At 60.0% G+C, this 24,243-nt stretch overlaps 1 pseudogene; it reads right to left on the minus strand.

The window, feature by feature from the left end:
- LOC102419687 overlaps window positions 1–9,829 on the minus strand; it is a 10,831-nt pseudogene extending 1,002 nt beyond the window's left edge.
- Between the last annotated feature and the right edge of the window lie 14,414 nt (window positions 9,830–24,243).

Below are 24,243 nucleotides of genomic sequence, written 5' to 3' on the forward strand. Positions count from 1 at the left end.
GCACACCACCCACTGGGGGATGTGCCTGCAACCGAGGTACATGCCCTTGACCGGAATCGAACCTGGGACCCCCCAGTCCGCAGACCGACGCTCTATCCACCGAGCCAAACCGGACAGGGCATAACCTAATGATCTTTAGCAAAAACTCGGCAGCACATTTTGACAAGATGCCACTCAACATTGTCCAAAAGGAGGGTGCTCTCGGGGTGTGACCATCCATGGACGGAGGTCCCAGCCCTCAGGAACCCTAACACGCACCTTCCCCTTCTGGACAGCGTTTAGCATCTGAGTCACAGCTCCTCACACACGATTAACTCACAGTGACTCCAAAATTAGGCACAGACATTGACTAATTAATCCCCATGACGACACAGGAAGCCCTGAACGGTTCAGGCGCTCCCACCCCTGGGCATCACCGCGGCGTTATTTTTAAGAATCTTGATCTTCCCAGACTTTCTCTGATCAGCACACCCTCCCCTCCCCCAGGAATACGTCATGTGTCAGATTTCTGCTCCTCCTCCTCCTCCTCCTTCTCCTCCTCCTCTTCCTCCTCCCTCTCCCTCTCCTCCTCCTCCTTCTTTTTCTTCTTGTTCTTCTTCATTCTCTCTCTCTCTCTCTTTCCCTCTCCCTCCCCTCTTCCTCTTCCTCCTCCTCCTCCTCCTCCCTCTCCCTCTCCCTCCCCTCTTCCTCCTCCTCCTCCTCTTACTCCTACTCCTCCTTCTCCCTTTTCCTCTTCCTATTTGATCAATGGCGAAGTTGGGGGGGAAGGACAGAATCCCTGGTCGGTCATTCAGCACCAAGGACACCTCTCATGTTGTCCCAGAACCACTAGGGACAGCCTGTTCCGTCATAAATGAGACCTAGTTCCCTTTCCCTTTTTTTTTTTTCATGATCTAAAGTTTGTGTGTGTAGATTAAGCAGCTCAAGGTCACACAACCATTATTCATTGCGTGTCTTTTCCATTCAAAAGACTAGATGTGCCTCATGGATCTTTGAAGCCATCAGAGCAGCCAGAACGTCACTCGTCATTCAGCCAGCACTCGCAGACCCTGCTTGGCTGTAAACAGGTTGTTCTTCCAAACCCCATTTGTTAGATCACGCGTGGCACTCGGGCATATCCCTCCACGGAAGTGCCACTGAGGCCACGGGCACCCGTGTCAGAAAGCTCCGGGCAGGGCCACCGGCTGCCGCCCGCCGGTTCCGCGCCCCGGCACGGTGTCTGTGGCCGCACACCCTGGTGGTGGGGGGCTCCTCTCTTCCTGGATGACCCCCCCTTCCCTCCCCCCCTTTTCCTTTAAACTCTTCAAGGTTCAGCTCACGTGTCACTCCCCGAGGAGCCTTCCCCTGGGACCCCGGCAGCACCTCACTCTTCTCTCAGCCCCCAAGCGCTTCCACAGGAACCACCTGCCACACTGCGCGTCAATGAACTGGGGACAAGCTGCCTGGTGTCCCTGCCAGCCTCTCGCGGGCAGGAACCTGGCTCACGCGCCTGTGTACCCCGAACACCCAGCGCAGTGCCCGAAACCTGGTTGTATCTCAATAAAAATTCAATTGAATTGCCCGGCTGGTGCGGCTCAGTGGTTGAGTGTCGAACTATGAACCAGGAGGTCCCGGGTTTGATTCCTGGTCAGGGCACAGGCCCGGGTTGCGGGCTCCATCCACAGAGTGGGGTGTGCAGGAGGCGGCCGATCCATGATTCTCTCTCCTCATTGATGTTTCTGTCTCTCTCTGTCTCCCTTCCTCTCTGAAGTCAATAAACACACACACACACACACACACACACACACACGCACATGCACACACACGCGCGCGCACACATGCACACACACACACATTTTTTTAAGAAAGAAATGACAGCTGACTCTGGCTCCGATCGGTCCCCCCGCCCTGCCCCCCGCGCCCAGCACAGTGGGTGTTTCACCGTGAAGTCTCAGCGTGCCCAGCACAGTGGGTGTTTCACCCGTGTCACAGCCCTCAGCGCCCGCCGGGACCCCCAGCAGGAAGTCACAGCCCTCAGCGCCCGCCGGGACCCCCAGCAGGAAGTCTCAGCGCAGCCGGCGGGCGCGGTGGTGCCGGGCCGGCCTCTGGCTCTGGTCCCCTGGGTGCGGCCGGACTCAGTCCTCCTGCTCAGGCCTGGAGCCGCGTGGTTCTGTCGGGTCAGACTTTGAAGAGAGAGCGCCGCGCTGGTCACCGGGGGCCGCGCAGACGGGCGGGGGGGAAGGACGCGGTGAAAGACAGGACGCGGGCAGATGACGGCGAGGGCTGGCGGGGGCGGAGGAGGCGATAAACAGAGGCAGCTGGTGCCCAGCAGGGCGCGGGCCCGTGGGCCGCGGCAGATGCAGCCTCAGCTGTGATTGGGCACCGGGCCGGGCGTGCGGGCCCGGGTCACGCGCGGGCCGTGTTCGCGGTGACAGTGCCGTGTCAAGCTGCCACTCTTCCTGCCTCGGCGGCTTTTTTTCTCTCTGAAACCTGCCAGCAATGGGCAGCCGAGCCCAGGCCCCTCGGCTCGGGGCTGGAGGAAGCGGCGGAAGCTGTGAGTGACACCGAGGGGCCTGGGAGGGCGCGGGGAGGCGGGAAGGGCCTCTGCGGACGTGGGGTGTGGGCTGTGGGTGTGGGCTGTGGGCTGCGGGCGTGGGGTGCGGCGGGATTGAGCTGGGACGGGCACAGGGCCCGAGGTCAGCGACCTGTGCAGACAGACGTTTGACGGCTTTGCGTGCGGTGCCTGTTCCCTGGGGACCGGAAGGAAGTGTCCCGATCAGAGCTCGGCAGGAGCCGCGCCCCGGCTTCCTCAGAGGCCCTGGGAGGCTCCTGGGGGGACCAAGGGACCCTGCGCCCCGGCGACAGGGGCTCAGTCACTGAACCGCCGCCCTGTGTGCCACGGGGAGGTGGCTGGGATGGACCCTCGTCGGCAGGTGGGGCCTCTGGCAGCTGAGAATTCTGACATCGATCCCCCTAACCCTGCCTTTTCCACTTCAGGGCTCTCTCTCTCTCTCTCTCTCTCTCTCTCTCTCTGACACACACACACACACACATTGGGAGGGAGGCATTAAGTCCAGAACTTAGTTTATTTAAAAACCACACCCTGGCCTGGCTGAGGTGGCTCAGTGGTTGAGCATCCCGTCAGGACACAGGCTGGGTTTCAGGCTCGGTCCCCAGTGGGGGGCCTGCAGGAGGCAGCCGGTCCATGGTTCTCTCATCACTGATGTTTCTATCCCTCTCCCTCCCCCTTCCTCTTTCTGAAATCAACTTAAAAAACATTTACGAACTGTTCTCGCTGTGAGTGGGTGCCTTAGACAGAAGAAAAGGGAGTAAACCACCGCACAGCGGCTGCCAGGTCTGGGCGGGGAGACCAGGAGAGTCCCGGGGACGGGTGGGGAGAGCCGGGCGTGGGACCCAGGGAAGCCTGCGGGGCTCTGCTCAGTTACCAACAAGCGAGCGGACAGACAGACAGACGGACAGAACACCTACCGTCTTACTCACTGCGGTCTGATTCCTTTTAGGCCCAGACTGACTCGTAACAGCCGATGGGGCCCCAGCTCCCTCCCCCCCGTCCCCCCTCTTCCCCTCCTCCCCCCTCCTCCCTGTAGCATGTACCCCCAGGCCTCCCTCGGTGCGTGCTCCAGCGCCTGCTCCTTTGTCTTCCTGCTCTTCACTCACAGTCTCTGTGCCTTTGACTTGCTCGCTCCTGCGGTCCGTGGGGCCGGCAGCTCCAGTCCTCACTCCTGCAGCTCTTCTCCCCCAGCTCGGAAACAGGGCCTGGGCCGGGGCTCGCCACCCCCACATGCTGGGTTTCTGAACAGGAGAAGTCACACAAGTGCACATACATACACACACGTGTGCACACACACGCGCACACACGCACGCACTGGCTCCCACGTGCCCCGAGAGGCCGCCCTGCCTCTGAGTGACGCGCCCGGCGCCTGGGCCACTCGTTCTCCGTGGGCTTGTCCCTGTGCAGGCGAAGCCGATCTCCCCTCAGCGCCGTCGCCCCGTTAATTAGCGGAGGACGCACCGAGCGGCCAAGTGCCCTCGTGGTGGGCGCCGGGCCTCCCTCCCCGAACATCTGGCCCGGGACGTGGTTAGGGAGCCCTGCCCGTGGCCGGCGCGGGCGGGTCTGTCCTCAAGCTGTTGTGGGGGCCCGGCCGTATGACGACAATTAGGAGCTGTTAGCGGGCAGATGCGGCCTGGAGGGCAGGTGGCGGAAGGGCCTCAATTAACTAACAGGCCCCACAGCCCCTGCTAATGAGGCTGGGCCACCCGATGTGCCGGAGGCGTGTGGCCCCGACAGCAGCAGAGGCTCTGTGGGGGGCGGGGGGGTCAACAGGTACCTGCTCGGCCGGAGCAGCCCTGCCGGCCCTCGGCTCTGAGAGGCAGACGGGCTGGGGCGGCACGGGGACCCCGCCTGCTGTGTCGGGGCTCCGGGTCCGGGCACCTCCTCAGCGTGTTTGGGTGGAGAGGTGCCCCCAGGACCAGGGGCACGTGAGCTCGACGGCCGGAGCCCCACCCAGGATACGGTCGGCCGCGGCGTTTGGACTCCAGACCTGCCCGGAGCCACCTGCGAGCGCCACGCCGGGCTTGTGCTCAGGGCGCCGCCGTTTCACTGCGAGTGTCCCAGGGCTCCCGTGCATTCCCGTCTCCACCCACACGGGACGGAGACTGTCGGGCTCACTGAGCTTTCGTGTTTTTTGTTTTTTTATAAACTATATTTGTGTTGATTTCAGAGAGGAAGGGAGAGGGAGAGAGAGAGAAACATCCATGATGAGAGAGAGTCATGGACCAGCCGCCTCCTGCACGCCCCCCACTGGGGATCGAGCCCACAACCCGGGCCTGTGCCCGGACCGGGAATCGCACATGACCTCCTGGCTCCTAGGTCGACGCCCAACCCCTGAGCCCTCGGCCGGGCACAGGGTGAGCTTTCAGGAGTTTCAGGAAAGGGCGGAGCTGTGAGAGCGCGGGTGGGCAGGGTGGAGCTCTGAACCTGCAGGCGCAAGGCCATCGCCCGTGAATGTCCCCGGTTCCCAAGATCTAGACACGCGGGCGTCTCCGCTGGCTGGGCCTCGCCGCGCTGCTGCGGGTGAGGGTGACCCGTGCATTTCCTGGGGCCACGGCCTGCCCCCTGGGGAGTCTGGGGAGGGGCTCGGTGCTGGGCACAGACCTCCCATCGTAACCCGCGGAGTGGGAGCTATGGGTGAGACTGGTTATTTGCTGTCTCCCCTCCCCCCCACCTCCTCTGGCCGCACAAACCTGGTGCCGACAGCGCCCGGCACCCTAGAGACAGGCACAGGGCGGGGCCTGTGGCCGCCCCTTCGCCCGCGTGGGAAGGCGTGTGGATTACTCGGCCATATGTGCCAGGCTGCCGGGGGGACCAGGAACCCACCAGGGACCGCCCCCGTCTCTCCTGCTGTCGCTGCTGGTCCCAGTAGCATGTGATCGAGGTTTCTCCTTCCCCTCACGTTGTTGTCACAACAGCAGATGCTTTAAAGGGCGCTCCTGGCCTCGGCAGTGTTGCCAGATGGTTAGAGTCCCGGATTGAAGAGTCGGGTCTCCAGCCTTGTGTCGGATGAAGGCGCCAGTGCAGCGCGTTGTCGACCCCCGGGCTGTGGACGGGCCTGGGGCGGCCGGAAGGCTCCCTTGTGTTTTGTTGGCCTCACGTCTGTGTGTGGCTGTGGAGAGTGAGGGTGGTCACTGTCAGCATTAGCCGGGGCTCAACATGATGCCCGGCCTGAAGTAAGAGAGGATTTCCCTCATTTTCAGATGATGCTGCGAGGACAGGAAAAGTCCCCCCACCCTGATCCACGTGGCCGCGTGACCGGCCCCACCTGCTAGGTCCCCAGGCCCCTTCCAGGTTCCCGCCAGGGAGAGCCCAGCGGGGCCTCCGCTTGGCGTTGGTTTCTTCTCTGCGCCTTGGGCCCAGCCCAGTCCCCCCTCCTGCCCTCTGACCCCTAACTTGACTGGCCTGGCGCTCACCAGGCGACTCCCCGGGAAACGCACCTTCAGCTGGCGGCTGAGCCTGGGCCTGTGCCCTGACCGGGAACTGAACCGTGACCTCCTGGTTCCTAGGTCGACGCTCAACCCCTGAGCCCTGCCAGCCGGGCTGTTTATATTGATTTTTAGAGAGAGAAGGAAGGAGAGAGAGAAACATGGGTGTGAGAGGGAAGCATCGATCGGCTGCCTCCCATCCGTACCCACCACCTGGACCGGGAATCAGACCACAGCCGTTCGGTGCCAGAGCGACACCCCAACCCACTGGGCCACCCAGTCAGGGCTCGCCTTACGTTTTGAAGAAGAGCAAAAATGGAGCCCATCCTCCTGAACGCATCGCTCCCAGAATTTCTGCCACAGACGTTGGGCGACGCCGTCTCTCCTGTCCCCACAACCCTCCTGTGGGCGCAGCGGGTCCGGGGGGACCAGCTCACACGCCTGGGGCGGCTGCGACGTCTGGGCACCGGGACAGGCTTAATGGTGGGGCTCAGGCCCGGGTCTGAGTCTCCACACCCGGCTCCCCCCGGTTCCAGCCCGAAGCCGCCCCAACCACGTGTCCCTGAGCGCCGGTCGGGGCTCCCTCCCAGCTCCTCCCGCTAATTGGACGCCAGGCGGCAGAGCTAATTTGGTGGAAAACGTTTCTCAACTTAATGACATTTATGGGCGATTAGGCACATGAGGCCGCGCTCCACCGCCCCTGCCCGCCCGGCCCAGCGCCCTCCCGGCGGGGCCTGTCCTCCGAGGAATCGCTCAGGGCCCCTCGTTAGGCTGGAACAGCCACTGTTTGCCGGGGACCAGCGGCCCGGTAACGAGGGCAGACGGAGAACAGCAGGCTCCGGGGCTGCGTGCTGCGGTTCAGGCCTGTGTTTGGGGCAAGAAGTCTCGGTGAGAACCGGGGGCGCAGACCCCCGCCTCTGACCACGGGGGCCGAGCACAGAGTCCTCACCCGCTCACCCGGGGCTTCTATTTCCGCTGCCAGCCTTGGAAAGACGGCCGGCCGTGTGTCAAAAGCACCCACAGGCCAGGGCGACGCGCCTGCATCGCTGTGGGAGTTTCTTTCCTTTCTTTTCTTTTGGGCAAAATATTCTCAGTGGGTCACGTTGTCACGATGAATGCACACCCCTGCCCCGCCCGCGCGTGGAAACCCAGTGTGAGCTGCAGCTGAGAGGCAGAGGCCTGGGTGCCTGGGCACCAGGCACCGGGCACCTGGGCCCCGGGAACCGGGCACCTGGGCATCGGGCACCTGGGCCCCGGGCACCTGCCTCCCAGCTCCGCTCCCGGACAGCCTTGTGCCCGCGGCAACCCCCAGCGTCCATCCACCTCCCCACCTTCCGTCTCCTCTCCGGAACCTTCCGTTAAACTCACAGAAACTGCTGCTCTTTTCCTTTGGAAAGTCAGAGGCATATTTACACACACACACACACACACACACACACACACACAGGTGCACACATGCACACACACAGGTAATGCCCGACCCCACAGTTTGTGGGTGTGAAGGGCTAAGACGGAAGTAGCCGCCCAGCCCAGTAATTCCAGAGCAACTGGCCAGGCCGAGGCACTGAGCGGGCACTTCCTACAGTTCCCCGAGTCCCAGCCCAGCGCGGGCGTGTCTCGGGGCGCCAGGACCCACGTGCGGTGGAACCTGAGCTAGGAGGTGCTCTGGGGCCTGAAGGTGTGTGAATTCTCATTTTCACTTAAATATTCAAAACATGTTATTTTGCTTCATGTACAATACACAGACACGATATCATCCTATATAATAAAAGCGTAGTATGCAAATTGTCCCCTTGACTGAGAGGCTGTTGGGGAGTTCGACCAGGGGGCGGGGCCGGCCGGGGGAAGGGAGGGAGGCCACGGCCAGCAGCTGGCAGCCGCTAGGGACCCTACCAGTGCACAAATTTCATGCACCGGGCCTCTAATATAATTATATATAATAGAAGCCCAGCACGAAGAATTGCATGGCCCCGCCCACCCGCACTCACCTCACCCGCACGCAGCCTCCTGGTGACCGGTCTTTGGTGGTTACTGCGTTACAACCACTGGGTTTTTATTATGTAGATATGCACAATATATATAACCTTACAGGGAAGGAGACATGCTCCCCCCCGCCCAGAATTGTGGTTGTTATATATAACACCAAAAATTAAAAAAGCCTTTTCTGGGTGGTTGAAGGGTAGAGTAAAACTTTATGTAACAACCAATAATGAAGACTTTGGAGGATCCTTTTTCTTTTTTTTAATCCTCACTGAAGAAGAGAGGATATTTTTCCATTGATTTTTTTAAAGAGTGGAAGGGGGGAGAGAGGAGACAGAGAGAGAAAGAGAGAGGGGGGAGAGAGAGAGAGAGAAGGAGAGAGAGACAGCAATGTGACAGAGACAGATTGATTGGTTGCTTCCCACACGCACCCCAACTGGGGGTGGGGATTGGACCTGCAGCCCAGGTACATGCCCTTGACCAGGAATCGAACCTGAGACCCTCCAGGGTACAGGCCAATGCTCTAACCACTGAACATGCCTGCCAGGGCTGGAGGATTCTTACTCTATACTTTTGGTGTCATGAACTGATGTTTTCTTTTGTCATGAACTAATGTTTTCTAAGATAAAACACAACAAAATGAAATTTTCTAAAATATGACAGTAATACTATTTTAATATAGCAACATTTTAATATATAAATATTATACTATATAAGGATGTGTGAGCTATAAATAATATATGCATGTTAAAATAAGAGGAATGCACAAATAAAATAGTGATCAGGTTAAAGCTCCTGAAGTCAGCAGAATAAGTAGCGTTCTCTTTTTTTCCCCCAAAGTTTAATTCACATAAAGTTTAATCAGTCAGGTTAATGAAAACATCAAAATCTTTGAGTTAGTGTATGGCAGCAGAAATTAAATCTTTGTTACAAATAATACAGTACTTGGTGTTTCCATTATTGACAGACTTTGCTGCCGAAAGAGCCATCGCACTGAATCTCAGTCCATCAGGGCCACGTTCCATAAACTTCTCGCAAACTTCGATGGCCCCCTCTCATAACGTCTCAGCGCCAGCTCCAGCGCGGTTCATTGGAAATGGCTTCCGTCCGTCCAACTCGCAGGGAGGCCCATCGACGTGAACGAAGGCAATAAAAGGAAGGTCTGCTTTCTCGTCTGTGTTCGGTGCCTCGGGCCGACCTTCATGGGCGCTGGTCTCACGGGTGGCTCGAGTAGCACCCTCGCTCTCCAGGCGCCTGGCTGGCTCTTCAGGGCTCATGGACACGGGTGCCTCCAGGGACTTTTTCGAGGTGGATCCAGGTTCAAAACGCATCTTGTCTTCGTTGTTGGCAATCGCATGGGTCAGTCCAGCGGCCCCACAGGCGTTGCTGATGGTTTGCTTCATGAAACAGACTGAGGATTGAACATCTTGTCCCTGAGGTTTTATTTTTTTCCTCCTCTTCTGTTCTGGATACGTCATACTTTTCTGTAAGAGCAGCGGTTCTCAACCTGTGGGTCGCGACCCCTTTGGCGGTCGAACGACCCTGTCACAGGGGTCGCCTAAGACCATCCTGCATATCAGATATTTACATGACGATTCATCACAGTAGCAACATGACAGTTATGAAGTAGCAACGAGAATAATTTTATGGTTGGGTCACTACGTGAGGGACTGTATTTAAAGGGCCAGAAGGTTGAGAACCACTGTGTAAGAGGGAAGGGAAGTAATACTGCACACAGGGGTCTTGGTTCCATGCTAAGGAGGTCAGGACCCATTCCATATACACCAACAAGCTGTCGTGTAGGATGCAGACCTCATTGTTGGAGAAGCCGGTTGGTGACCTGGGAACTGGCCCCCAGTGACAGCCCGCGGAGTCGCCCCCGGCAGCCCCGCCCGGCGCTGGCCAGCTCTAGTAGCACTCTCTCTTTGAATCAGACTTTCCAGGAGACAAACACGATTACAGTTCAGCTAAACCCCCAGGTCCCCAAACCAAGGCAGCGAGGAGTCTGTGAGTCTCGGGGGAAACGCACCCAGAAACCCCGGGGCGGGTGGCGGGGGCAGCAGCAGGCTGGAGACGGAGCCCGCGGTGCTGCCCCTGGGCCTGGCCTCGCGGTGCCTGGCAGGGGCTGCTGGGACGAGGACTTCCATGGAGGTGTCGGTGTGGGCTGTGCGGGTACCGATCTGACCTCTTCCTTCCTCCGTAAAATGAAGGTAATGCCCAGTCAGCGTGGCTCAGTGGCTGAGCGTCGACCTGTGAGCCAGGAGGCCACGGTTGAGTCCCACTCAAGGGCACAGGCCCGGGTTGCGGGCTTGATCCCCAGTGTGGGGCGTGCAGGGGGCAGCCGATCCATGATTCTCTCTCGTCACTGCTGTTTCTCTCTCTCCCCCTCTCCCTTCCTCTCTGAAATTAATAAAAAAAGTATTAAAAAATTAAAAAGGCGCTCTGGGTCTGTCAGCTCAAAGCCAAATGAGCAAGGAACTTAAGGACACCCTGAGGCATGCTGGGAGGGGAGCAGGGTGGCCGTGAGAATCAACAAGACCGTGCCTCCTACAGGCTGTGTGAGCGACCTGGACGGCGACCCGGGAGCAGGTGGTGGAGAGGGAGGCGCTGATCCGGCTGCTCCTGTGGGTGTGGGAGCTGACCCGCCCGTCTGGGCAGGCCTCGGACCACACGCCCTCCGCTGGCCTCGCCCGCCCTGCTCCCCTCCCAACGTGCCTAACGGTGCCCGCTCGGTGGGGTCTGCGTCCTGCCGGGGACAGCGAGCTCATCCCGCCGCATGCACGCCGCTTGCTAACCGGATTAGGGCTGAGGGGCCGCTCGGGGCAGCAGATGCTCTCCTGCCAGGGGCCTGCTGGGCGCTGCTCCTGCCAGAGCGATGGCTAACGGACGCGTTTGCAGGCCGTTGTGGGGGGCGGGGGGCGGGGGGTGTCATCAGTCCCACGCCCTGACACCCGCCCAGGGTACTCAGCACAGAAGTCTTGCCGAATTCTCCCAACATACTCGCCCCCTCCGTCCCCCCGAAAGCTTTCCCTGGAGGAGAAACACCCATCTCCCCACGAATTACCCGCTCACCCACCATCCTCGCCTTATGGACCCTCACGATCCCCATCATTTCCTGGGCACCTGCTATGCCCACCTCGCGAGGGCGCTGCCTGAGTTACTTCACTTTCTTCCACAGCCTCCCTCTCCTGACCTTAGAGACAGGACACTTTTCTTGTGTTTTTTGTTTGTTTGTTTGTTTGTTTGTTTGTTTGTTAAATTGTGGTAAAACACACATAACATAGCATTTACCATCTTTTAAAAAAATATATTTTCATTGATGTCAGAGAGGAAGGGAGAGGGAGAGAGAGAGAAACATCAGTGATGGGAGAGAATCACTGATCGGCTGCCTCCTGCACGCCCCCCACTGGGTCGAGCCCCCAACCCGGGCCTGTGCCCTGAACGGGAATCGTACCCTGACCCCTGTTTCATTTGATTCCAGGAGGCAGCTTATCAATAATTCTCTGTCATCATTGATGTTTCTTTCTCTCCCTCCCTCTTTGAAATCAATAAAAATATACTTAAAAAATAAAATGTGATATAAAATAAGCCAGGCCGGCCTCCCAGCTGCCCTGCGACCAGCTGCCCTGCCTGGTGTGGCCATGCCCTGTGTGCCGAGCCAGGAGGCCCCCAAGGGGCCAGGCTGTCTGTCCCCCGACATCCGCCCCCACATCCCCGCTGCAGGCAACGGGTCCTCTCACCACGAAGTCGGACATCAATGAGGGCATCCTGCCGCCGGAACCTGTCTGTGGTTCCCCGTCTCCTGGGAGGAGGGCTCCCTGAGGATGGAACTCCCAAGACCAGAGCTCCAGACCGGGGTGTGTGTGTGTGCGTGTGGGGGGGCAGGCAGGAGGCGTGGGCGGGGTTCAGAGCGCCAGGCCTGCGCTCACAGGTCTGCACAGAGACTAACCAGCTGCCAGCCCCCAGGTGCTGTGGTTTGGGGAGCAGCTCAGGGGCCAGGGGATTTGCAACCCACCGGCCAGCAGGGGGCGCTGTGGGCTGAGGGACTGTGGCTGGAGGAGGCGAGAAAAGGACGCTGTGTCCTGCGGTCCTCAGAGGTGCCCTGATGGGGGGGGTCTGATTCGAGCCGGAACCCCAAATGAGTGGCTTCAGGGTCATCAGTGGACCTGCTGCGCACACTCTGCTTGGAGCCCGACCCAGGACAGTCCTCCCCGCCGTCCTCCTGGCCTCCCCGTCCCTCTCACCCCCCTTGTCCTCCTGGGCTCCTCACCATCCTCCCTGCCGTCCCGTCCTCCTGGGCCCCCCCCATCCTCCTGCCCACAGTGCGGTCCAGCCACATTTCCGTCCCCAACCTTGTGGAGGCTCCGCCACGGGCTGTCCTCCGTGCTCCACCCCCGTTCCCACGGCCTTCATTTACCTCCCAGAACCATCGGGCCCATCGGGCCTTTCTCACGCTCCCCACCCCCAGGCCCTCATCCTGAAACGTACCCCACTTGGCTTGATCTGTGGCCAAAGCTGTGGACTCCGGCCCCACCCTGAGGCGGGGGGCGGGGGGGAAGGCGGGAAAGAGAAAAGGCTGCAAAGACACTGGCACTGAATGTCCATCCCACCTGTGAGGGGACCGACAGCGTCACTGGGCGATGCATGCCTTCCACCCCCCTTCCACACACACCCCCTTCCACAGACGTGAGTGGGCGCGTCGTTGTGCTGGGGTGCAGGCTGGCACCAAAGAGTCGCCTCCTTTGCTTGCTTACCTGGCACTGGACACCTCTCCCCAAAGGGGGTGTCGTTTTCTCCTCTTCCTTTTAAGGATGAGCCTATGACGTTGCCAAAGAGTCTGGACAGAGGCTGTGTGCACACCCATGGGGTCCATGGCAACAGGGCTGGGAAGCCCTGCCCAGGCCTCCCGCTCCTGCAGCCTCTGCATCTCCCGCTCCTGCAGCCTCTGCACCTCCCGCACCTGCAGCCTCTGCACCTCCCGCTCCTGCAGCCTCTGCACCTCCCGCACCTGCAGCCTCTGCACCTCCCGCTCCTGCAGCCTCTGCACCTCCCGCACCTGCAGCCTCTGCACCTCCCGCACCTGCAGCCTCTGCACCTCCCGCTCCTGCAGCCTCTGCACCTCCCGCACCTGCAGCCTCTGCACCTCCTGCTCCTGTAGCCTCTGTGCCTCCCACACCTGCAGCCTCTGCACCTGCCGTACCTACAGCCTCTGCACCTCCCGCTCCTGCAGCCTCTGCACCTCCCGCCCCTGCAGCCTCTGCACCTGCTGGAAAGTGACTCCGGGCCGAACGCCAAGAGTGTGTGTGCTCCGCGGGCTCCCGGTTAACTCACCGCAGGCTGTCTGCCTGTTTACCCACTGAGTCCGGTTTTAAAGACAGCACCCCGGGCGCTCGGACAGACACTGAGGTGACCCAGGGCCGGAGCCCCATCGAGGCTGGCTCCCCGCGGCTGGCAGAGACCCACGTGCTCTTGGGGGGACTCAGAGAAGCCCTCAAGAAAGGGCACAGGAGTGCATTGCCAGTCCCGGCCCGGGATGCCCCCGTCTGCCTGTTGGCCGCAGTGGGAGCGGCCGGGCCTCCCCCATGTGCGTGGGTCTCTCCCGCTGTCCCCCTCGGCAGAGGAGGCACCAGGCGTGACGTGTTTGAGAACTGGGTGGAGGTGTTTTTGTTTCTCTCTTCACATGAGGGAGCCGGGCTTTGCGGGGAAGGTGAGCTAGCGAATCGGTTCCATGAACGGCGCTCGCCGCTGCATTCTGTTCAGAGGTTGTAGTTAATAAAAGCGCCCATGTTGCCGGCCGGCGTGGCTCAGGGGGTGAGCGTTGACCTATGAACCAGGAGGTCACGGTTCGATTCCCGGTCAGGGCACAGGACTGGGTTGCGGGCTCGATCCCCAGTGTGGGGCGTGCTGGAGGCAGCCGATCCATGATTCTCTCTCGTCATTGATGCTTCTATCTCTCTCCCTCTCCCTGTCTCTCTGAAATCAATAAAAATATATTTAAAACCAACAGAACAAAAGTGAAACGCACAGGAGTTGGGACAGGAGGCCTAGGCGCTGCTTTGGGCCTGCCCTTCCCCCCGTCCCCCCCCCCCCCACCGTCCGTAATGAAAGTCTCCCCGGGCAGCACTCGGATGTCTTGGCCGCGGGCTGAGCGGGGTCCTGTCCGGAGAACGGTGCTCCTCCCAGGAACTGGCCCCTCTCCGGGGCCGGGCGACGGGGTGCGAGGGCCCGTGTGAACCGTTTGCCCGGTGAGGCGGGCATTCAGGCGGCACAGGCTGTCGGGGACTTGTTGGGCGAGTGTGAAGGAGCTGGCAGCCGCGGGCCTTCTCGCTGGCAGGGAGGAGAAAGGGCCGCTTGTCTCGGAAACATCGGAGCAGAGCCGGGCGCAGGTGGGGCCCGGCAGCGAACCGTGTCGGAGGCCAGGCCTGCAGGTGCCGCCGCGGGACGGGCTTCCTGGGCCGGGCGCGGGAGGAAGCGGCTGCCAAGCCCCCGACAGAACCGCACTGTTGTTGGCGGGGGCGGGGGTGAGAAAGCTGTTTCGGGGCTGTGGACGGATCTGGGTGGCTGGCCACGGAGGACAAAACGTCCCTGTGCGACTCCGTTTACATAGGCCGATGTCACTCGGGCTCCGGGACCAGACCCCACTGTGCCGGTGTCCCCGGCAGCGTGATCGCACGGCCTCAGAGAGGGGCTTTATCTGGAGGGCACGCTGGTTCGCCTGGGATGGAGTCATCCCTTGTGCCACGGACAATGTTTCACTGTGGAGATGCAGCCAGATGGCCCGGCCCTGGCAGCCCCGGGCGGCGGGCGCAGAAACAGCAGCGATTGTCTGCTGCTCACGCGGCTCCGGTGCCCACCGCTCAGAGATGAGGCAGCTCAGGATGGCGAGGTCTCGCTGGACGGCTGTGCCAGAAGGACCGGGCCTCCCCGTACAGCGAGGGCGTTCTTAAAGCGCCCGCACCGCCGCCTCCCCGCCCACCTGCTCTCCCAGGAGCGAGGGCTCCGGTGTCTGTTTCTTTCCCACCGCAACCCACCGCGAATGTGACCCGTGATCCTCATGCAGGGAGGTGCCCGAGCCCCGACGCTGGGACCCCTCCGAGCCCGCACAGCACCACGCAGCCTCCCCGGGCACAGAGCGCGCCTCCAAAACGCGGTTTCGGGGTTTGTCCTCGCCCCTCTGCCCAGGTGACTCCTGAGGCCTGCAGCGCGTGGCCCCTCTCTCGGGCTGAGCTGGCCCACGGGCGGGCGGAGTCTCTCTCCCTCGGAAGCCTCCCTGTAAGCGGGTGGGGAACCCTTCCCCGGCCAAGGGCCATGGGAATATTTACCACATCATCCGCAGGCCGTACAACACTGTCCGCTTAGACATGAGCCTGCTCTCTGTGGTCAAACACTGAATGGACCCCCCTCGTGCCCGGGCAGGGCCAGACCCCGGGACTGTGCGGCCTTGCAGGGGCCAGGGGCCGGCCGGCCCCCACCCCTGGCTTCCGGGGTCACTTTGTGAGCCCGAGGCGCGACGTGCCGCCTCTCCCGCTTTTCTGGCCGCAGCTCGTCTTTCCAAGCAGCGCGCTGTCCCCGAGCTCGGCCAGCTGCGGCGGGGGTACCCCAATGTCAGCGCCTCCGCTTCCTGCCGCCGGCTCAGCCGGGCCGACCTTGACTGGCAAGGAGAAAGCGCTGACAGGTTTGGGCTGTGTCCAGACCTCCTCAGAGCGCTGTCAGCCAACTGCCTGACAGTCTATGCAAATGTATGCAAATGACGGGGCCCTGGCCGAACACCTGCACGGAGTGACCATCGGCCCTCCCGCCCGCCCGGCCGGCCGCCCCGGAACTGGGCCTCCCAGGCGCCCGGTGGCTTTCTGTCGGCGGATTGTGCGTGTGTCAGCAGGACGCCGGGCGAAGGAAACCCCCCTCTTTGTCCCGAGGAGCCACGGCCGCGCAGACCAGCGCACGCCAGGGCGGTGGATGGCTCCCGGCCAGCCCTTGTGAGCCGCGCTGTCTCAGGCCCGCAGCCGGGCCTGGGTTGGAGGACCGAGCGGTGGTGGCGGGCAGCCGGGCCAAGGCCGCTCCCGAGCAGCTGGTCTTGGCGACTCTGAGCAATAGTGTGTCCTGGATGTAAGACGCCGGAGCAAACCTGCCCGGCTGTCAGGGCGTCAGGCAGGGGCCGCCTCGCCGGGAACGGGTCGCCAGCCGCACACACCGCCCCAGCCTGCGGGAAGGTGGCCGGGCGTGGCTCCTGAGCCCACGGGCCTGGGCATCGCGGCCCCATGTGCGCGGGTCCCCGCCGGCCTCTGCGACCCCTTTCGGAGCCGTGGGGACCAGCCAGGGACGGTGACTGAGGAGCTGGGTGGGGGCTGCGTGGTGTGAAGGTGGCCTTTTGGGAGGTGAGACAAGCGGTGGGAAAGCCGGCCCGGCCTTCGTGCGGGGCGGGGTGCACACCCAGGGTCCCGGGATCCCTAATCCGCGGCCGCGGCGCTGGGGACCTGCTGCGCCTCCTGTGCCTGAGCCTGGGTCTCCGGGGCAGCAGTCACTTTGGAGCGTGTGCTCACACCCCCCGCTCAGCCCCCGCCTCCACTGACGGCTGGAAGGGCTTCTTGTGCGTTTGGGCCGCCTGAATGGACACACCCTGCACAGAGGACCCTGTGTCCTGGGCACAGGTCGCTGACCACCTGTGGCCTGGCCGGGGACTCGGCAGGCGCTGCTCCTAACGAACAGGTCACTGCGCCGGCGTGGACGGCGGGCCCAGGAGTCCACACTCCAGGGCGGACCTTCCCCTGAAGCATCGTTCGCCACTCGGACCTTCCCCTGAAGCATCGTTCGCCACTCGTGCAAGGAGGAGTGGGAACCCCAGTGGAGGCCCGGACGTGGGGCCCCCGGTCTCTCCACTCTCCAAGGAGAAAGCACTGGCCTCCCAGGAGCTGCTGGAATGTTCTCCGAGGCTGAGGGTGTGCAGACATCCCCTGGCCGCCGTGAAAGGGCCCCGCGCATAGCTGAGGGCCCAGCAGGCTGACGGGAGCCAGGCGCGTGCCCGCGAGCATCTCACGTTGGCATCAGCACGGCCCCTGCCCAGGGCTGGTGGCATCAGGGGCTTGTCCAGATGCCGATGTACTCGGAGGGAGGGAGCAGCAAGCTCAGCTCGGAAAGGCACATGAGGTGCCCGCTCAGAGCCCGGCACTGGGCACCTGCCCTACAGAGAAACAGAGGCACAAAGGCATCGGTGAGCCCTCCTCGGGGCACACACTAGGTCCGCTCCTGTTAACAATAGGACCCTGAGCCCAGTCCCAGCTCCATCGGCGTGCCTGCCCCCGAGGGCACACAGCACACGCAGTAAGGAGCACGCTGGGTGAGGCCAGAGACACAGCACCGGGGCGCACACGGGGCAGAGATGAGGGGTTCAGTTAGAATACAGCAAGGCCCGGCTGGTGTGGCTCAGTGGTTGAGCGCTGACCTATGAACCAGGAGGTCAGGGTTCGATTCCCGGTCAGGGCACAGGCCCGGGTTGTGGGCTCGATCCCCAGTGTGGGGCGTGCAGGAGGCAGCTGATCCATGACTCTCTCATCACTGACGTTTCTCTCTCTCTCTCTCTCTCTCTCTCTCTCTCTCTCTCTCTCTCTCCCTCTCCCTTCCTCTCTGAAATCAATAAAAAAAATCAATAAATTAGAACACAGGAAGCTTCGGGAGGGATGGCACATGGTGGGGGCCTCTGCTCAGGCCCCAGTTCCTGAGCATCCCCGAGACTGAGACGGTTTGCGGCTGTCGTACCATCATCCGGAGATTCAGCCGGAATGTCATCGCGGGAGGTTGTGGAGGGATCCCCCCGCCCCCGCCCCCAGCCCTGACGCCTGGCGTAGCCCTGACCAGACCCCACTGCCTTGCCCGAAAGCCAGGGCCAGGCAGGCCCCACGGCACCGGCTTTGTCTTCCAGGCTGGAAAGAGGGTCCATGGCACCCGCTGCCGCTCAGGATGCACGGGCACCTCTCATTTCAATGAGCCGCCGTTTCCCTTTAAAAGCCCAGGACGGCCAGAAAGAGACGCCATGCCGCACACGAGGCCGCTCACTCCCCGCCTGCTCCTCTCCCTTTAAAGCAGCGGTTCTCAACCTGTGGGTCGCCAACCCTTTGGGGGTCGAACGACCCTTTCACAGGGGTCGCCTAAGACCATCGGAAAACACATACATAATTACATATTGTTTTTGTGATTCATCACTATGCTTTACTGATGTTCAATTTGTAACAATGAAAATACATCCTGCATATCAGATATTTACATGACGATTCATAACAGTAGCAACATGACAGTGATGAAGTAGCAACGAGAATAATTTTATGGTTAAGGTTCACCACCACATGAAGAACTGTATTAAAGGGCCGCGGCATTAGGAAGGTTGAGAACCGCTGCTTTAAAGGGAGCCGTCAGAGCCGGAGGTGGCTGTGGGCGGCTCTCGGCCGCTCAGGGCTGTGTGCGGGGCTGTGGTCACCGAGGCAGCAGTAACTTTGGAAAAATGACCCGTCTACACCCAAACAATCACAGGGTCCCCTTTTCATGTCGGCACCGCCCACGGCTTTCTGCGTCCGGGCGGACTCCCCACGTCGCCGCCGCTGTTGGGCCAGCCCTCCGCTGAACGACTTAATTAAGCAGAAGAAAACGTGTCAGTTCCTGCCAACCTCACAGCACAGTGCTGAGGGGGGGTGGGGGCGGGGAAGGCGGGGCGACCAGCCCGCATTCCTGAGCGGGTCACCGGCCCGGGGCTGGGCTTTGCCGCCGAGGGGGACCGAGCGCCGGGGCCCTCAGAGGCTTCACCACAGATTGTCGTGGGTCCCGCCCGCCCCACAGTTCATCTCAGAACATGACGTGTCTAATCCTCACCCCAGGACGTGCTGCCTGACTTCAGAGAGAGGACGGGAGAGAGACATCCTGTACCCGTCCTGGCTGGGGACCAAGCCCACCACCTGGGTCTGCGCCCTGACCCGGATGGACCCCGAAACCTTTGTGCTGCCTGGGATGACACTCCAACCAGCCGAGCCACCGGCCAGGGCTCAGAACCATGACTTGGTCTCAGGTTCACCGACGCTTCAGGCAACGTCCCCGAAACTCAGCCCGTGGCGAGGCCGGCTTAGTCCTCTAGGGGTTAGAGCTCCAGAAAGTGGCCCGCGTGGCTCCGTGGGCGCGAAGATCTGGGACGGGCCTGTATTTCCACCCCCCGCCCCCCAACAATCCAGGTCCCAAAGGGGGTTTTCCTTTCCGTCTGAAGGGTGAAGTTGTCTGGTGGGAACCCTCCGTCTCCCAGAGACGGCTGAGCTGTCCCCACTGTTCTTCCGGGGCCTGATGGGGACGCTGAGCCGAGCTGGGGATCGAGCCTGAAACTTGGGTATGTGCCCTGACCAGGAATCGAACCCTGACCTCCTGGTTCATAGGTCAGCGCTCTACCACTGAGCCCCGCTGGCCGGGCCTTGCTGTATTCTAACTGAACCCCTCATCTCTGCCCCGTGTGCGCCCCGGTACTGATGCCCAGCTCCACTCCCCCCGGTCCCCTCCCCCTCCCCCCTGCCTCCCAAAGAGCCTGGTGTGAGCCTGGGCCTCCGGGTGTGCGAGGGGCACTCAGCGGCCTGTGCACCATGGGCAGCACGGCCTCGCCCAGTCACTGGGATGCACAGCACATTGTAATCTTGCTTTACAACCGCTTTTTTCCTTCGATCTTTGCAGCTGTCGCCTGCTTCTGTCCTCAAAGGTGGCGTTGGACGTGCTGCTCTCACCGGGCAGGAGCTCCCGGCTTCATAAAGCTGTTTCTTGGGTCCGGAAAGAGCACCTCCATGTCCCAGGTCCTGTCCATCCACCAGCAGGGGTCACCTCCAGGCTGCAGTGTCCCCAGGACGTGTCCCCTGTCGCCTCTCGCCACCTGCCGGGCCTGGGGAGTGACTGACAGCTGTCACCCTGCCTGGGGAGTGACTGACAGCTGTCACCCGGCCTGGGGAGTGACTGACAGCTGTCACCCTGCCTGGGGAGTGAGTGACAGCTGTCACCCTGCCTGGGGAGTGAGTGACAGCTGTCACCCTGCCTGGGGAGTGAGTGACAGCTGTCACTCTGTCTGGGGAGTGACTGACAGCTGTCCCCCTGCCTGGGGAGTGACTGACAGCTGTCCCCCTGCCTGGGGAGTGACTGACAGCTGTCCCCCTGCCTGGGGAGTGACTGACAGCTGTCCCCCTGCCTGGGGAGTGAGTGACAGCTGTCACCCTGCCTGGGGAGTGACTGACAGCTGTCACCCTGCCTGGGAAGTGAGTGACAGCTGTCACCCTGCCTGGGGAGTGACTGACAGCTGTCACTCTGCCTGGGGAGTGACTGACAATTGTCACCCTGCCTGGGGAGTGAGTGACAGCTGTCACCCTGCCTGGGGAGTGACTGACAGCTGTCACCCTGCCTGGGAAGTGAGTGACAGCTGTCACCCTGCCTGGGGAGTGACTGACAGCTGTCACTCTGCCTGGGGAGTGACTGACAATTGTCACCCTGCCTGGGGAGTGAGTCCCCTGGGGGACTGTCCCTGCTCCCTGAGCTGCTCCCAGTGCGAACTGGACTGAGTGACTCCAAGAGTCACCATCATGCTGTCTTTTCAGATCGTCTCAGCTGCGTAGTGTATTTTTAATAAATATATTTTTATTGATCTCAGAGAGGAAGGGAGAGGGAGAGAGAGAGAAACATCAATGATGAGACAGAATCATTGCTCGGCTGCCTCCTGCACGCCCCACACTGGGGATCGAGCCTATAACTGAGGTATGTGTCCTTGACCGAAATCAAACCTGGGACCCTTCAGTCTATAGGCCGACGCTCTATCCACTGAGCCAAACCAGCGAGGGCTAGTGTATTTTTTAAAAAATCTACAGGTCCATTAAGAAAGTAATTAAAAAATATATAAAATAATCATCATATCTAATATATAGTAACCATCATACATGTAGAGACATTTGCCAGGGACTGTTATGAGCCCAGAAAGTTTAGATGTTCTCAGTTCATGGGCAGTGAGCAGAGGCCTTGTGGGTTTTAGAGACTAAATTTTCTCGTCCAAGTCCTAGTCCTAGAAACTGCCCAGGGACCCACTGACAATGGTGCCTCTGCCTGTCTCACCCTGACGGGCCGGTGTCCCCGCCCCGAATGGGAACCCCTCTTCGGTGGGGCGTGAGGAGGGAGGATGCCGCGGCAACAAAGAAGGAAGGAGGGGCGCGTCCCTGCAGAGGTAACGGCCTGGGCCAGGGTGGCCGGGACCTGGGCCTGTGGGCGGAAGCTGTCCCATCCTGGAGCTGAGCGTGGGCCTCGAGAGCGAGTCCCTCAACTGAGGGCTGATGAGAAAGAAAGGCCGGCTCCCTCTCTGAGAGTCTTCCTTTGTTTTGTTTTTGCTTCTTCTTCATTTTTTTGTTGTTGTTTTTGATGTCATCCTGATTACAACTACTCCGTTCTTATTGACTTTTACATTATTCCCCCGGTCCCCCATAATTTGAAAGAATTAAAAATTATAGCATTTAGCTCGGTAGTCCGGCCGGCGTGGCTCAGTGGTTGAGCATCGACCTATGAGCCAGGAGGTCAGGGTTCGATTCCGGGTCAGGGCACAGGCCCAGGTTGTGGGCTCCATCCCCAGTGTGGGGCGTGCAGGAGGCAGCCGACCCATGATTCTCTCTCATCATTGATGTTTCTGTCTCTCTCTCTCCCTTTCTCTTCCTCCCTGAAATCAATAAAAATATATACAAAAATAAAAATAACTATAAGAAAAATGATAGCGTCTATGAATACCTCTGAGCTCCTTCTTGTGAACTGAATGCAACGGGGGGCCAAACACAGCGAGTGTTCGCACCAAAAAGTGCCGAATGGCAAACGGTCTAAGTGGCCAGAGCAGCTCCGTCCCATGGTGGCGCGGGGCGGCCAGCTATATGGAAATGCGCGGCCCACACTGCTGCTTTGAAGTTGCATCTGAATTTAATGCTGCTTTTGTGCGGGAATCAGGCCATTACGTCTAATCTCCCTTAATAGTGAGAAACGGCCTTTGTGGTCTTCTATAGGGAACATATTCTGCCCGGACGTATACGGCGCGGCATTCACGCTTCACCATTAATCCCCCGCGGCTGGTAATTGCTTCAGCGCCAAGCCCCCCGTCCGGCTCACGGGCGCTGATTGGGGCCATTCTTCCCTATACGTTAATGCGCTGTTTGGGGCTTGCTTCTGGGGCTCAGCGATCCCCCTCACGCCGTCCACATTTTCTGGGCATGTGGGCGTATTGTCAGGCGCTAAATTAAATTCCGTGTTGAGCCCCCTAAGCCCCAGAATCGATCAGCCCCTGCAATGTAGCCGATGGACAACGTAGCCGATGGACTCAAAACCCTGCAGTGAAACAGCAACAGCATCGGGCTGAACACTTTGTTTCTAGGCGAAGTCCGGGGACTCCTCGCCGCTGTCTCGCTACCTGCATGTTCACGACCACCGCGGGTCACTCGTGTTATTGCCAAGTTGTTAGTTCATTGATCCTCCGTTCGTCTGTCTCATCATTTCTCGGGGAAAAAAACTGTTAGACCCCAGGGAAGTACCGTTAAGTGCTTCAAGCTTTGACATGATTTTCACCTTCTTAATTTTTTTCTCCCCCAAATGTTGTCGTGGATGATGCGTTGGGCTGCTCCCCTCTTCCCGCCTGTTCCATGAATTGCTTGGGCATAGCTCCCCCACCCCCACCCCCGCTCCGCTCCCCGCCCCAGGGCCAAATCCAAGCAGAGCCGACCGCCTCCTGCCTTCCGTTTTGCACCCAAGGGAACTGACAAGCTCATTTTAACTGAGGCTTCACAAAAAGAGGCCGTCCCTCTGCCCCTCCGACGGCCACGGTCGCTAGCTTTGCACTGTGCCGACCGAGGAGGCGGCCATCATCACGGTGACTCTGTGGTCCCCAACGTCCGACAGGCGGCTGGCGTTTAACTCAGGCTACGCACGGGCAGGGCCGGAGTGGGCTCAGGGGCTGCTGCAGACGGGACCCTCCATGGCCGCTCGCTGCCCGCGCCACACCCTCCCTCCTCACCGCTCCTGGGAAACACAGGCTGTTCCCAGTCGCTGCTGATTGTGAGAGCAACTCCTCAGAGTGCCTTCGTCTTACATACCATGTAACTATTAGGCATATAATTATACTTTAAAGAGTGACCTTACTTTATATATTATGCAAATATTATGTATATAATGATATTTTAAAGAGTAACCTTATTTTATATGTCATGTAACTATTATGTATGTAATTATATAAGCTGGTCTTTTTTCAAGATACACTTTTCCTCTGTAACTTACGGGTCAATAGGCTCATTCTATACACAAACAGAGACACATGGCTTTGGGGAGGGCGTTTCCAGAGGAGGTGATTATGCTACTTGCTAACTAAGTGAGGCGCCGAGACACGCGTGCTGGAGAGTTAATAAGAAGTTCTCTTCTTGGTTAAATAACTCTTCATGTGGAATACTTTCAGGTTTACAGGAGAGCTGCACCTGTCCGCCACCCAGTCCCCTGCTGTCAGCATCTGACACAACCAGGGTGCATGGTCACAACCGAGAAACACGCGGAATTTTAAACCCACAATTAGGAGTTTCATACGGTCTCTCAACCCGCTTCACCCACCCTGAGACTGAACGGTTCCCTGTGCCGTCCAACATTCTGGTGGAATCGCATTTGAACATCATCATTTAAAAAAATATGTCTTTATTGATGTCAGAGAGGAAGGGAGAGGGAGAGAGAGAAACATCAATGATGAGAGAGAATCATGGATCGCCTGCCTCCTGCACGCCCCACACTGGGGATCGAGCCCGCAACCCGGGCATGTGCCCTGACCAGGAATCCAACCGTGACCTGGTTCCCAGGTCGACGCTCAACCGCTGAGCCATGCGGCCGGGCCCTACTTGCTCCTCGGTGCCCAAGCCCCTCCTTAGGCCCGAGGAGCAGAAAGCAGTCGAATCTACTGTCTTTACGTTGACAAGTCTAATGAACGACAATGCTTTTCCTCTGACTGCACCTGTGGACCAGTGTGAGGAGGCCATTTAACTAAAGAGTTCGAACCAAACAGAATTCCTGTTTAAAACGTGAATATTGATGAGGCCGGCCTCCTCCTCCCTCCTTCCTTCAGTCTTTCCTTCCTTCCTTTTCACTGAAACACGCGTCCCGTCCAGGAACATTCCGGATGGCGGGCTGGAATGCGCTGTGGGCACCGCCGGCCTTTAGGTGACGAAGCCCTATGTTGAGGACTGTCTCTGAGCAGGGTCCCCCAGGAGCAGGTCCCCCAGGGAGCAG

The sequence above is a fragment of the Myotis lucifugus genome, unplaced genomic scaffold (assembly GCF_000147115.1).
Source record: "Myotis lucifugus unplaced genomic scaffold, Myoluc2.0 scaffold_1348, whole genome shotgun sequence".
Classification (NCBI taxonomy): Eukaryota; Metazoa; Chordata; class Mammalia; order Chiroptera; family Vespertilionidae; genus Myotis; species Myotis lucifugus.